Below are 13546 nucleotides of genomic sequence, written 5' to 3'. Positions count from 1 at the left end.
CCAGGCGCGGGCGCCGCGCAGACCACGCGGGCGGCTGCAGGCCGCGCCCGCCCGCCCCGCCCGCCCCCGGGGCCCGGCTCCCCGCCCCGCCCCGCCGGCCGCACCTGCCGGGCGCCCCGCGGGCCCCGCGCGTGCTCACGCTGCGGCCCCCCGGCCTGGAGCCTGTTGAGCCCCTCGTGCACCCTCCCGCGTGCTCCCATCCCGCACCCACGCGCCGGCCGCCGAGCAAGCGGCGTCTGCGAACCGGGGTTTTAAGAGTCCTTTTGGGCTCCTTGGGGCCATGAGGTCGGGAGAGGCAGCGGCGCCGCCCCCGGAGGGTTCCTCTGAGATAACCGGCCCTTGTGCTTGAGATCCGGGGACCGAGGAGGGCACAGGCGTGGGCGGGGAAGCTCCCCCTGAACCGGGGCGGTGGAGGTGGTCCCTGGGAAGCGGCCAGGTGCGAGGCCGAAGTCGGTGTAAATCCAACGTCCCCCAGCCCCAGCGAGCGACCTGTGCTTCGTTCCAGAACTCTTCCTGGCACTCGAGAGTCAGGAAAGCTCTCCAGGGTGGGAGGTCTCCCGGCCCCGGGGTCAAGATGCTCTGGTTATGAGCAAGGACGGAGGCTGGCCCTGGGAGACCGTGATGTCTAGAGCAGCGGTGTCCTGGCAGTGGGAGTGCTGTCAGGCGGCCTTGGAGACACGCAGTGCCCCTGTTTTCATAGGTGAGAAGCACTGAACCAGACAGCCGCGGGCTGGTGAAACGTGAGGAACCGTCCTGAGAGCAGCTGGCCTCTATGCATCCTGCAGATCCACAAGCCAGCGAGAAAGTGTGGGTGGGTTTGATAAGCGACGACAGGGGAGCCGGGTAGCTATCCACAGAACAGATGCTTTTAAACTCGCGCTTGGTACTCAACTGTGAGATTACCTCCCAAATTGGATTAATTAGAACATTTAGGGGAAATAAGAAAACAGGGTTAAATGAACATTCAGCAAGTTTCTGAGAGAACTTTCCTGAACACAGACACAAAACCACTCACAAGGAAGGGAAAGCCCGGAACCCCAGACCTGGGCGCGTGTCTGGCCCACACACCCCTCTCGTTCTCTCAGTTAACTGGGGATGGGGCCCCTGAAGCGGCTCCTCCAGCCCCTCCTGTCCGAGACTAGGGTTCTCCTTCTGTCCCTGGTCCCCGGCCCAGGGTCACCTGCCCCTCTCCAGTCCAGCAAGCTGCACAGTGAGTGTGAGAACGGAAATCGGATTCCGCTGTGCCGTGCTCAGAGCCCTGCCGGCTTCTCATCGCACTGGGCGGGTCACAGAGCCCCGGGCCGGCCGCCTGCCTCTCCCCCAGCCTTCCTTCCGCGCCCGGCCCATGCTCCATCCTGGCATCCTCCTCCCTCCTGCCGCATCTGCGGTTTCTGCTGCCTTCCCGTCCCGCTGCTTCCCGTGGTCAGTTTCTCCTACACGCCCCATGCCTGCTTTCGGACTCAGCTTTGTCTGGGCCTCCTTCCTGCTGCCCTGTGAGTGCCCTGAGGACAGGGGGTCTGCACCCCTGCCCTTCTGTATTTGAGGTGGGAGACCACTGGATGGAGGCATGGGAGGAACTGACCAGCCCTCCACACGTCCCTGTCCCACATGTATTCCCTGCATTCTCAGGACCAGTCCAGGGCACCCAGGCCGCAGGCTCCCGCCTCTGATGCGCCAACACCCCTCACCCGTCCCCACCTTGGAGCATGGCCCTAAGGACCTGGAATCGCCTGCAGAGAACTGCCCTGCAGACCAAGGCTGGGCTGGCGGGCAAGGAGGCCTGGAGAAGCTCACCCCTGTCTCCCCACAGCGCAGGGCGGGCCTGGACCTAGGACAGAGCCCCCACCCCACCCGGCCAGCTCTGCTGTCACCTCCTGGTGAAGCCCCCTCCCAGGAGGACTCACCCCCTGGAAGGAGGGCCTGGGAGGAGCCCCAGCCCTTCAGCTGGACCTGCATGTGTACCCAGAATACGTCTTGGGGCTTCAGTCCTGCCTCCCTAACAGCCCTCTACAGAGATGGGCCCAAGAAGACTGGAATGTGTTGGTTCTTTCAGGAAGAGACCAGACCCTGCCACAAGGTCACCAGACGGGTTGCACCTGCAGTCCAGGCTTCTTAAGGAATGCTAGAATTTTTCTAATGCCAAAAGTTAATATTTTACTTTTTCTCTGTGAACAAGAGAAGGTCCTGTCTCTGAGTCACTCTGAATGCTGTTCAGATCCTGCATAATTTCTAAAACAGTGGGCAGTGTGGACACCAGCCATGTGCCCCGTGTCCATCACTGCTGTGGGCCATCCACTCTCCCTGGGCTCAGTGGTCCCTGCAGGCACATCGTGGGCGCCCCCCAAGAAAGCTGTGTCCCCCACAGGCCTGAAAGGCAGCCTCAGATGCAGCTTCTGGCTGAACAGGAGTGGCTCTGGCTGCTCTCACCGGCATCAGGGCATGCGGGCCGCTGCCCACTTTCACCACCCCTGAGGTCAGTGTGCCTGAGGGTCTGCTTGGGTGCGGGCAGGAAGCAGAAATGGCCATGCAGAGGGTTGTGGCAGGTGGGAGGAGGGGGCAGGTGTGGAGTCTGAGGCAGGGAAGGGGCAGCCCCGCAGGGATCTTGGGAAGGCAGTGCAGAAAAGGAGGCAGGGCATGGCTGGGAGAGGCAGGAGACTGTGGCTCGCAAGGGCAGGGCCCTGGGTCCGGCTCCTGCTCCTGAACAGGAGGGGCGGTGCACAAGGCAGGGGCCCCTCCCAGCCCTCCAGGAGAAAGCCAGAGTAGCAGGAGAGGCCGGCCACGGCTGCAGGTGGCAGGGCCTGGAGGACTTGGGGCTGGGACCCCAGGGTCGGGCGGCCATCTGCCTCCACCAGGAGCTGGAGGGCCAGCAGGTCAGCGGGGGAGAAACCGCAGCCCCTGGACGTACAGTGAGGAGAGGGTGGCAGAGAGGGGAGGCTCCCACAGCCTGAGTGGACTTCGGACTCCCGCAGGAGGGGCCCTTTCACCATGGTTCCGTGCTGCAGCTCCGGTGCCAGGGACCAGTTCCAGCTGAGACCGGACACATGTCCCTCCGCATGTCCTGCGCCCAGGGGTACATTCCTGACCCCATCCCTCCGTCCCGAGCACCTCTCCTTGCACCGGGGCTCCGGCCCCAAAGCCCCGGGCTCCCCACTGCGTGTGCCCAGAGCTGTGATCACGAGGCCCTGGTGAACCTCGTGGTTGTCGTGGACATGCCACGTCCACAGCCTTGAATTCAACTTAAGTCCTTGCACCTGCCGTGTGTGGGAGCCGCACTCCCTTCCGGGTCACTTCGCACTGGAACCAACCGGGAGGGACAGCGCATCCTCCCTCCCACTGCCCGAGCAACCTTCCGAGGCCAGCGCCTCCCCCAGGGCCCATCACTGCACCCCAGGCTACAGGTGTCTTGGTCCGTACCACCTCAGCATCACCTCGTGGTCCACTGATGCAGGGCCTGGAAACTTCGATGAGCTGCTGGAAGGGAGCACCAGGCTGCCAACGAGACGCCGGCCAGGTCAACAAAGCGTCGCAGGTGCACCTGAAGCAGAAACGGACGGATGCCGCAGTGCTCGTGATCCAGCATGCAAAGCGCCCCAGAACTTGTGTACGAGCCTCGGGGTTTCGGCCGTGAGAGGAGGAGGCTCGTGACACCTCCCGTCAAGGGAACTGCCGACTGGGGGGGGCTCCAAGGGGGTGGACTGGGGCTGCGGCCACGGGGTGGTGCTCTTCCCTGCCGGACCAGGTCCCATCTCTTTGATCATAAGCGGGGTAAAAGTCGGCGGTCTAGCAGGCTGTCTAGGACTCCAAGAAACACGGTGTGTTGCCCCAAAGCTGCTCCTAACGCCCTTGTGTGCGAGGTGTGTGGAGGGCCCACATACAGCAAGACCCTGCCCAGCTCCCAGCTGAGGAGGCTCTCCTTGAGTGTGGGGATGCCACCTTGGGTGGTGAGGGAGAAGGGGTCCCGCCGTGCAGGTCCTCTTGAGACGCGTCCCGTGGGTGAGTTCAGCGAAAGCCTGGAACTCGTGAGGTATCCGCTGAGTCTGGGTGACAGGGACACTTACGGATGGAACTGTGCCCCAGCCCTGCTGGTCACATGCTGTGGTCCCAACCCCATATACCACCAAGTGTTCCCTTATCTGGAGAGAGGTGAGGTCAGCAAGGTGGGCCCTAACCGTGACCGGTGTCCTCATAAGAGGAGAGGATGGAGCTACCAGACAGATGTCCCGGGAGAAGACACTGTGAGGATGTGGGCGGAGATCAGTGAAGCTAAGGGCTCCAGCATCCCTCAGGGTGAGGGGAGAAGCCAGGACAGACTCCCCTCCTCACACCTCAGTAGGCACCCCTCTGCTGCCACCTTGGCCTCAAGAACCGAGCCACTAAACGTCTGTTCTGTAAGCCAGCCAGTCTGCGGTGGTTTGATATGGCAATGCTAGCAAGCCAATACAGAGGGGAACAGTGAACGTGCTGAAGATAAGACCAGAGAGATCTTAGAAGTAAAGCAAAGGAGACTTGCAGCTCTGGCGTTCCCCATAATGAAGAGCCCCAGACCTGCTGCCACAGAACTTGCAGAGACAAAACATGGAGCCGATTCATGAGGAAGCCGGACACAAGCAGAGTGCATGCGGACGGACAGGCCCGGAAGGCTGGTCTCAGAGCCTCAGGGGTTCAGTCTTGACACCCCGGCCTTCCTGAGACAAGGGCCCTCACGGGGGACACCCTCTGGAGGAACACAGAGCGGGAGGCCCGTGGGCCTGGGCTGCTGAGGCGAGGGGCTCAGGCCCTGCTGGAGCTGCGCACTCGGCCGCTCAGCCGCGTCCCGCTGGGCGAGGTGGGCTGCTGCAGTGTCAGCCGCTCAGCCGCGTCCCGCTGGGCGAGGTGGGCTGCTGCAGTTGGACCACAAAGAGGGCTGAGCGCTGAAGAATTGACGCTTTCGAGCTGCGGTGCCGGGGAAGACTCTTGAGAGTCCCTTGGGCTGCAAGGAGATCCAACCAGTCCACGCCAAAGGAAACTAACACTGAATGTTCATTGGAAGAACTGAGCTGTAACTGAAAGTCAGTACTGTGGCCAGCTGGTGCAAAGAGCTGACTCATTGGAAAAGACCCTGATGCGGGGAGAGATTGAGGACAGGAGAAGGGGACGACAGAGGATGAGATGACGGGATGGCATCATTGACTAAATAGACATGAATTTAAGCAAACTCTGGGAGATGGTGAAGGACAGGGAAGCGTGGTGTGCTTCAGTCCACTGGGTCACAAAAAGTCAGACATGCCTTAGGGACTGAACAAGAGCAACAGCAAGCAATAATCGCATTAAAATTAAACGGAGAAAATTGGCCACTTTTTAAAAAAAATCACTTGCCAAAGTGGTTGAAGAAAACCAAATCCAGCTATTTCCTAACCCCAGTTACTGATTTTCCGTCACCGAGTTTCGACGTGACCTTGTTACACAACAGTTGGAAACTAATGTGAACTACAGAAGTCATAGTGTGGCGAGACTGAAGAAGGAATGAGGAAAGAAGGCTGTACCGAACAACGTTAGGGATGAACGATGAGACGTAACCGCAGACAAAATGGAGATTTTTTAAGTCAAAGAAGACACTGCAACCGACTTTGCCAACAAATTCAAAGCTTAAATCAAATACAAAATATTCTCTTAAAAATTAAACTTTTCAAAGCTCCCTCAGGGAATCCCCTGGTGGTCCAGTGGTTCCAGACTTCATACTTCCAACACAGAGGGTGTGGGTCCCATCCCTGGCTGAGGAGGTAAGACCTTGCAAGCCACGAGGCCAAAAAAACACTAACACAAACAAAGCAAAAAACTCACTCAAGAAACAATAGAATACCCAAATAGCCCAATAACGGCAAAGAAAATGAACTACCAGTCTAAAGATCTACCCCCACCCAAAAGTGCAGATGGCTTAAAGAAAAGTTCTATCAAATATTTAACAAGCAGGTAATCCAAATCTTATCAAAGTATTTCAGGTAATTCAGAAGTAGGAAGTCTACCCAAATAATCTTGAGACATCAACCCAGATGTTACAATGAAATTTTTAAAAATACAGATTAGTCATATTTAGAAACAGAAATATGAAATTATCAAATAAAACATTAACAAATCAAATCTGTCGATATGTATCAAAAATAATTGCATCAAATTAAGTTTGTTTCAGGGAAGTAAGAGTGATGTATCATTAGAAAACATATTAACTTGGAACACATTAACAATGAATGAAAAATTTTCACTGAATCATCACAATAAATACAAGAAACGTTTATAAAATCTAACAAACATTTTTTTTTCCATCAAGAGGAAATCCACATAATAGAAAATTCAATCATTTTGAAGTGGACAATTCAGTGGCTTCTAGTACATTTGGTGCTATGCAACCATCACACTATACAATTCTAGACCATTTTCATGACCCCCTAAGAGCTGACTGTGGCTCAGATCATGAACTTCTCATTGCAAAATTCAGACTTAAACTGAAGAAAGTAGGTAAAACCAATAGATGATTCAGGTATGACCTAAATCAAATCCCTTATGATTATACAGTGGAAGTGAGAAATAGATTCAAGGAATTAGATCTGGTAGACAGAGTGTGTGAAGAATTATGGGTGGAGGTTCATAACATTGTACAGGAGGTGTTGACCAAAACCATCCCCAAGAAAAAGGAATGCAAAAAAGCAAAATGGTTGTCTGAGGAGGCCTTATAAATAGCTGAGAAAAGAAGAGAAGCATAAGGCAAAGGAGAAAAGGAAATATATACCCATCTCAATGCAGAGTTCCAAAGAATAGCAAGGAGAGATAAGAAATCAATGCACAGAAAGAGGAATCAATGCACAGAAAGAGGAAAACAATAGAATGTGAAAGACTAGAGATCTCTTCAAGAAAATTAGATGTACCAAGTGAACACTTCATGTAAAAATGGGCTCAACAAAGGACAGAAACAGAATGGACTGAAAAGAAACAGAAAATATTAAGAGATGGCAAGAATACACAGAACTATACAAAAATCTCAATGATGCAGATAACCACGATGGCATGATCACTCTCCTAGAACGAGACATCCTGGAGTACGAAGTCAAGTAGGCCTTAGGAATCATCACTACGAACAAAGCTAGTGGAAATGGTGGAATTCCAGCTGAGATATTTCAAATCCGAAAAGATGATGCTGTGAAAGTGCTGCACTCAATATGCCAGCAAATTTGGAAAACTCAGCAGTGGTTACAGGACTGGAAAAGGTCAGCTTTCATTCCAATCCCAAAGAAAGGCAATGCCAAAGAATGTTCAAACTACCACACAATTGCACTCATCTCACACACTAGCAAAGTAATGCTCAAAATTCTCCAAGCTAGCCTTCAACAGTATGTGAACCGAGAACTTCCAGATGTTCAAGCTGGATTTAGAAAAGGCAGAGGAAGCAGAGATCAAATTGCCAACATCCGCTGGATCATGGAAAAAGCAAGAGAGTTCCAGAAAAACATCTATTTCTGCTTTATTGACTATGCCAAAGCCTTTGACTGTGTGGATCACAATAAACTGTAGAAAATTCTGAAAGAGATGGGAGTACCAGACCACCTGACCTGCCTCTTGAGAAACCTGTATGCAGGTCAGGAAGCAACAGAACTGGACATGGAACGACAGACTGGTTCCAAATAGGAAAAGAAGTACATCAAGGCTGTATATTGTCACCCTACTTATTTAACTTCTATGCAGAGTACATCATGAGCAACGCTGGGCTGGAAGAAGCACAAGCTGGAATCAAGATTGCCAGGAGAAATATCAGTAACCTCAGATATGCAGATGACACCACCCTTATGGCAGAAAGTGAAGAGGAACTAAAAAGCCTCTTGATGAAAGTGAAAGTGGAGAATGAAAAAGTTGACTTAAAGCTCAACATTCAGAAAACGAAGATCATGGCATCTGGTCCCATCACTTCATGGCAAATGGATGGGGAAACAGTGGAAACAGTGGCTGACTTTCTTTTCTTGGGCTCCAAAATCACTGTAGATGGTGACTGCAGCCATGACATTAAAAGACGCTTACTCCTGGAAAGAAAAGCTATGACCAAACTAGACAGCATATTAAAAAGCAGAGATGTTACTTTGCCAACAAAGGTCCGTATGGTCAAAGCTATGATTTTTCCAGTGGTCATGTACGGATGTGAGAGTTGGACCATAAAGAAAGCTGAGATCTGAAGAGTGATGCTTTTTTAAAAAATTGATTTGTTTTTTAATTGAAGGATAACTTCTTAATAGAATTTTGTTGTTTTCTGTCAAACCGCAACGTGAATCAGCCATAGATACGTCCCCTCCCTCTTGAACCTCCCTCCCAGCTCCCTCCCCATCCCACCCCTCTGTATCTAGGTTGATACAGAGCCCCTGTTTGAGTTCCCTAAGACATACAGCAAATTCCCGTTGGCTCTCTATTGTACATATGGTAGTGTGAGCTTCCACGGCACTCTCTCCACACAGCTCACCCTCTCCTGCCCTCTCCCCCATCCATAAGTCTGTTCTCTATGTCTCTTTCTCCAGTGCTGCCCTGCAAATAAATTCTTCGGTACCATCTTTCTAGATTCGCATATATGCGTTAGTATACAATATTTATCTTTCTCTTTCTGACTTACTTCATTCTGTATAACGGGCTCTAGGTTCATCATTAGAACTGACTCAACTGTATTCCTTTTATGGCTGAGTAATATTCCATTGTGTATATGTACCAAAACGTCTTTATCCATTCCTTTGTCAACGGACATCTAGGTTGCTTCGACATTCTAGCTATTGTGAATAATGCTGCAATGAACATTGGGGTACATATTCCTTTTCAAATTTGGTTTCCTCAGGATGTATGCCTAGGAGTGGGATTGCTGGATCATATAGTGGTTTTATTCCTAGCTCTTAAAGGAATCTCCATACCGTCTTCCATAGTGGTTGTATCCATTTACATTGCCACAAACAGTGAAAGAGGGTTCTCTCTTCTCCACAATCTCTCCAGCATTTATTGTTTGTAGACTTTTTGATGATGGCTATTCTGACCAGGAGGAGAAGGGGGTGCCAGAGGATGAGATGGCTGGATGGCATCACTAACTCGATGGACATGAGTTTGGATAAACTCCAGGAGTTGGTGATGGACAGGGAGGCCTGCCATGCTGTGATTCATGGGGTCACAAAGAGTCGGACACAACTGAGCAACTGAACTGAACTGATTCTGACCAGTGTGAAGTGATATCTCATGGTAGTTTTGATTTGCATTTCTCTAATAATAAGCATCTGGTCCCATCACTTCATGGGAAATACATGTGGAAACAGTATCAGACTTTATTTTGGGGGTCTCCAAAATCACTGCAGATGGTGACTGCAGCCATGAAATTAAAAGACGCTTACTCGTTGGAAGGAAAGTTATGACTAGATAGATAGCATATTCAAAAGCAGAGACATTACTTTGCCAACAAAGGTCCATCTAGTCAAGGCTATGGTTTTTCCTGTGGTCATGTATGGATGCGAGAGTTGGACTGTGAAGAAAGTTGAGCACCAAAGAATTGATGCTTTTGCACTGTGGTGTTGGAGAAGACTCTTGAGAGTCCCTTGGACTACAAGGAGACCCAAGCAGTCCATCCTAAAGGAGATCAGTCCTGGGTGTTCTTTGGAAGGAATGATGCTAAAGCTGAAACTCCAGTACTTTGGCCACCTCATGCGAAGAGTTGACTCATTGGAAAAGACTCTGATGCTGGGAGGGATTGGGGGCAGGAGGAGAAGGGGACAACAGAGGATGAGATGGCTGGATGGCATCACCAACTCAATGGACGTGAGTTTGAGTGAACTCTGGGAGATGGTGATGGACAGGGAGGCCTGGCATGCTGCGATTCACGGGGTCACAAAGAGTTGGACACGACTGAGCGACTGAACTGAACTGAATTATGAGCAATGTTGAGCATCTTTTCATGTGTTTGTTAGCCATCTGTATGTCTTCTTTGGAGACATGTCTGTTTAGTTCTTTTTCCCACTCTTTGATTGGTTGTCTGTTTTTCTTGTATTGAGCTGCATGAGCTGCTTGTATATTTTGGAGATTAACCCTTTGTCAGTTGTTTCATTTGCTATTATTTTCTCCCATTCTGAGGGTTATCTTTTCACCTTGCTTAGTTTCCTTTGCTGTGCAAAATCTTCTAAGTTTAATCAGGTCCCACTTGCTTACTTTTGTTTTTATTTCCATTACTCTAGAAGGTGGGTCATTCAGGATCTTGCTTTGATTTATGTCATCGAGTGTCGTGCCTATGTCTTCCTCTAAGAGTTTTATAGTTTCTGGTCTTACATTTAGGTCGTTAATCCATTTAGAGTTTATCTTTGTGTGTGGTGTTAGGAAGTGTTCTAATTTCACTCTTTAACATGTGGCTGTCCAGTTTTCCAAGTACCACTTATTGGAGAGGCTGTCTTTGCCCCATTTTATTTTCTTGCCTCCTTTGTCAAAAATAAGGTAGCCATAGGTGCATGAGTTTATTTCTGGGCTTTCTGTCTTATTCTGTTGGTCTATATTTCTGTTTCTGTGCCAGTACCATACTGTCTTGATAACTGCAGCTTTGTAGTATAATCTGAAGTTAGGATGGTCTCTTCCTCCAGCTCCATTCTTTCTCAACACTGCTTTGGCTATTCAGGGTCTTTTGTGTTTCCATAAGAATTGTGAAATTTTTTGTTCTAGTTCTGTGGAAAATGCCATTGGTGATTTGACAGGGATCACATTGAATCTGTAATTTGCATTTGGTAGCATAGTCATTTTCACAATATTGATTCTTCCTACCCAGGAGCATGGAATATCTCTCCATCTGTTTCTGTCATCTTTCATTTCTTTAATCAGTGTCATAATTTTCTGTGTACAGTTCTTTTGTCTCCTTAGGTAGGTTTATTCCTAGGTATTTTATTCTTTTTGTTGTAGTGGTGAATGGGACTGATTCTTTAATTTCTCTTTCTGATCTCTCCTTGTTAGCGTATAGGAATGCAAGTGATTTGTGTGCATTGGTTTTGTATCCCGTGACTTTGCTAAATTCACTGATAAGCTCTAGTAATTTTCTGATGGTGTCTTTAGGGTGTTCTATGTACAGTATCATGTCATCTGCAAACAGTGAGAGCTTTACTTTCTCTTTTCCAATCTGGATTCCTTTTATTTCTTTTTCTTCTCTGAATGCTGTAGCTAGGACTTCCAGAACTATGTTGAATAAGAGTGGTGGGAGTGGACACTCTTGTCTTGTTCCTGATCTTAGGGGGATGCTTTCAGGTTTTCACTGTTGAGAATAGTGTTTGCTGTGGGCTTCTCATATATGGCCTTTCCTATGTTGAGGTAGGTTCCCTCTATGCTCATTTTTTGAAGAGTTTTAATCAAAAATGGGTGCTGAATTTTATCAAAGGCTTTTTCTGCATCTATTGAGATTATCATTTGGTTTTTATCTTTCAATTTAATATGATGTATCACATTGATTGGTTTGTGTATATTGAAGAATCCTTGCATCCCTGGAATAAACCCAACTTGATCATGGTGTATAAGCTTTTTAATGTGTTGTTGAATTCTGTTTGCTAGAATTTTGTTGAGGATTTTTGCATCTATGTTCATCAGTGATATTGGCTGTAGTTTTCTTTTTTTGTGTTGTCTTTGTCTCGTTTTGGTATCAGGGTGATGGTGGCCTTGTAGAATGAGTTTGGAAGTGTTCCTTCTGCAATGTTTTGAAAGAGTCTTAGAAGAATAGGCATTAGATCGTCTCTAAATGTTTGATAGAATTCACCTGTGAAGCCATCACGTCCTGGGCTTTTGTTTTTTGGCAGATTTTTTTAATCACAGTTTTGATTTCAGTGCTAGTAATTGGGTTGTTCATAATTTCTGTTTCTTCCTGGTTCAGTCATGGAAGATAGAACTTTTCTAAGAATCTGTCCATTTCTTCCAGGTTATCCATTTTATTGCCATACAGTTGTTCATAATAGTCTCTTATAATCCTTTGTATTTCTGCTTTGTCTGTTGCAACCTCTCCTTTTTAGTGTCTAACTTTGTTGCTTTCATCCTTCTCACTTTTGTTTTTTAGTGTCTAATTTTGCTGATTTCATCCTTCTCATTTTTGTTGATGGTAATAGTCTCTTATAATCCTTTGTATTTCTGCATTGTCTGTTGCAACCTCTCCTTTTTAGTGTCTAACTTTGTTGCTTTCATCCTTCTCACTTTTGTTTTTTAGTGTCTAATTTTGTTGATTTCATCCTTCTCATTTTTGTTGACGGTCCTGTTTAGTGTCTAATTTTGCTGATTTCATCCTTCTCATTTTTGTTGACGGGTCTGGCTAAAGGTTTGTCAGTTTTGTTTACCTTCTCGAAGAACCAGCTTTTAGTTTTATTAATCTTAACTATTGTTTCTTTCATTTCTTTTTCACTTATTTCTGCTCTGATCTTTATTATTTCTTTCCTTCTGCTAATTTTTGGGGGCTTTTGTTCTTCTTTTTCCAGTTGTTTTAGGTGTAAAGTTAGGGTGTCTATTTGATGTTTTTCTTGTTTCTAAACGTAGGATAGTGTTGCTATAAACTTCCCTCTTAGGACTGTTTTTGCTGCATCCCATAGGTTTTGACTTGTGTTTTCCTTGCCATTTGTTTCTAGGAATTTTTTGATTGCCCTTTTGATTTTTCAGTAATCTGGTTGTTATTTAGAAATATATTATTTAATCTCCATGTGGTTTTTTTTTGTTTTTTTTCTTGTAATTGATATCAAAAGTGGTCAGAAAGTATGCATTGATACTATTTTGATTTTGCACAATGCAAAAGCATTGTGGTCAGAAAAGATGCTTGATACGATTTCAATTTTCTTAAATTTACTGAGGTTTGATTTGTGACCCAAGATGTGGTCTATCCTGGAGAATGTTCCATGTGCACTTGAGAAGAAGGTGTATTCATTTGCATTTGGATGGAAAGTCCTGAAGATATCGATGAGATCCGTCTCGTCTAATGTATCATTTAAGACTTGTTTTTCCTTAGTAACTTTGTTTTGCTGATCTGTCCATGGGTGTGAGTGGGGTGTTAGAGTCTCCTATTATTGTGTGACAGTCAATAGTAACTTTGTTTTGCTGATCTGTCCATGGGTGTGAGTGGGGTGTTAGAGTCTCCTATTACTGTGTGACAGTCAGTTTCTCCTTCTGTGTCCGTCAGTGTTTGTCTCGTGTTTTGAGGCGCTCCTATGTTGGGTGCATCGGTTCAGTTCAGTTCAGTTCAGTCGCTCAGTCATGTCTGACTCTTTGTGGCCCCATGGACTGCATCATGCCAGGCTTCCCTGTCCATCACCAACTCCCAGAGTTTACTCAAACCCATGTCCATTGAGTTGGTGATGCCATCCAACCGTCTCATCCTCTGTTGTCCCCTTCTCCTCCCGCCTTCAATCTTTCCCAGCATCAGGGCCTTTTACAATGAGTCAGATCTTCACAGCAGGTGGCCAAAGTATTGAATTTCAGCTTGAACATCAGTCCTTCCAGTGAATATTCAGGACTGATTTCCTTTATAATGGACTGGTTGGATCTCCTTGCAGTCCAAGGGACT

The 13546-nt window shown here is 48.1% G+C and overlaps 1 long non-coding RNA gene across 1 annotated transcript; it reads left to right on the top strand.

The window, feature by feature from the left end:
• Positions 1 to 28: 28 nt before the first annotated feature.
• Positions 29 to 3390, top strand: LOC139183702 (uncharacterized). Its single transcript, XR_011567327.1, has 2 exons — positions 29 to 811; positions 1630 to 3390. It is a non-coding gene; the product is annotated as an uncharacterized lncRNA (long non-coding RNA).
• Positions 3391 to 13546: the final 10156 nt, after the last annotated feature.

This window comes from Bos indicus, chromosome 6 (genome assembly GCF_029378745.1).
Source record: "Bos indicus isolate NIAB-ARS_2022 breed Sahiwal x Tharparkar chromosome 6, NIAB-ARS_B.indTharparkar_mat_pri_1.0, whole genome shotgun sequence".
NCBI lineage: Eukaryota > Metazoa > Chordata > Mammalia > Artiodactyla > Bovidae > Bos > Bos indicus.
This window is presented reverse-complemented; position numbering and strand designations above follow the sequence as displayed.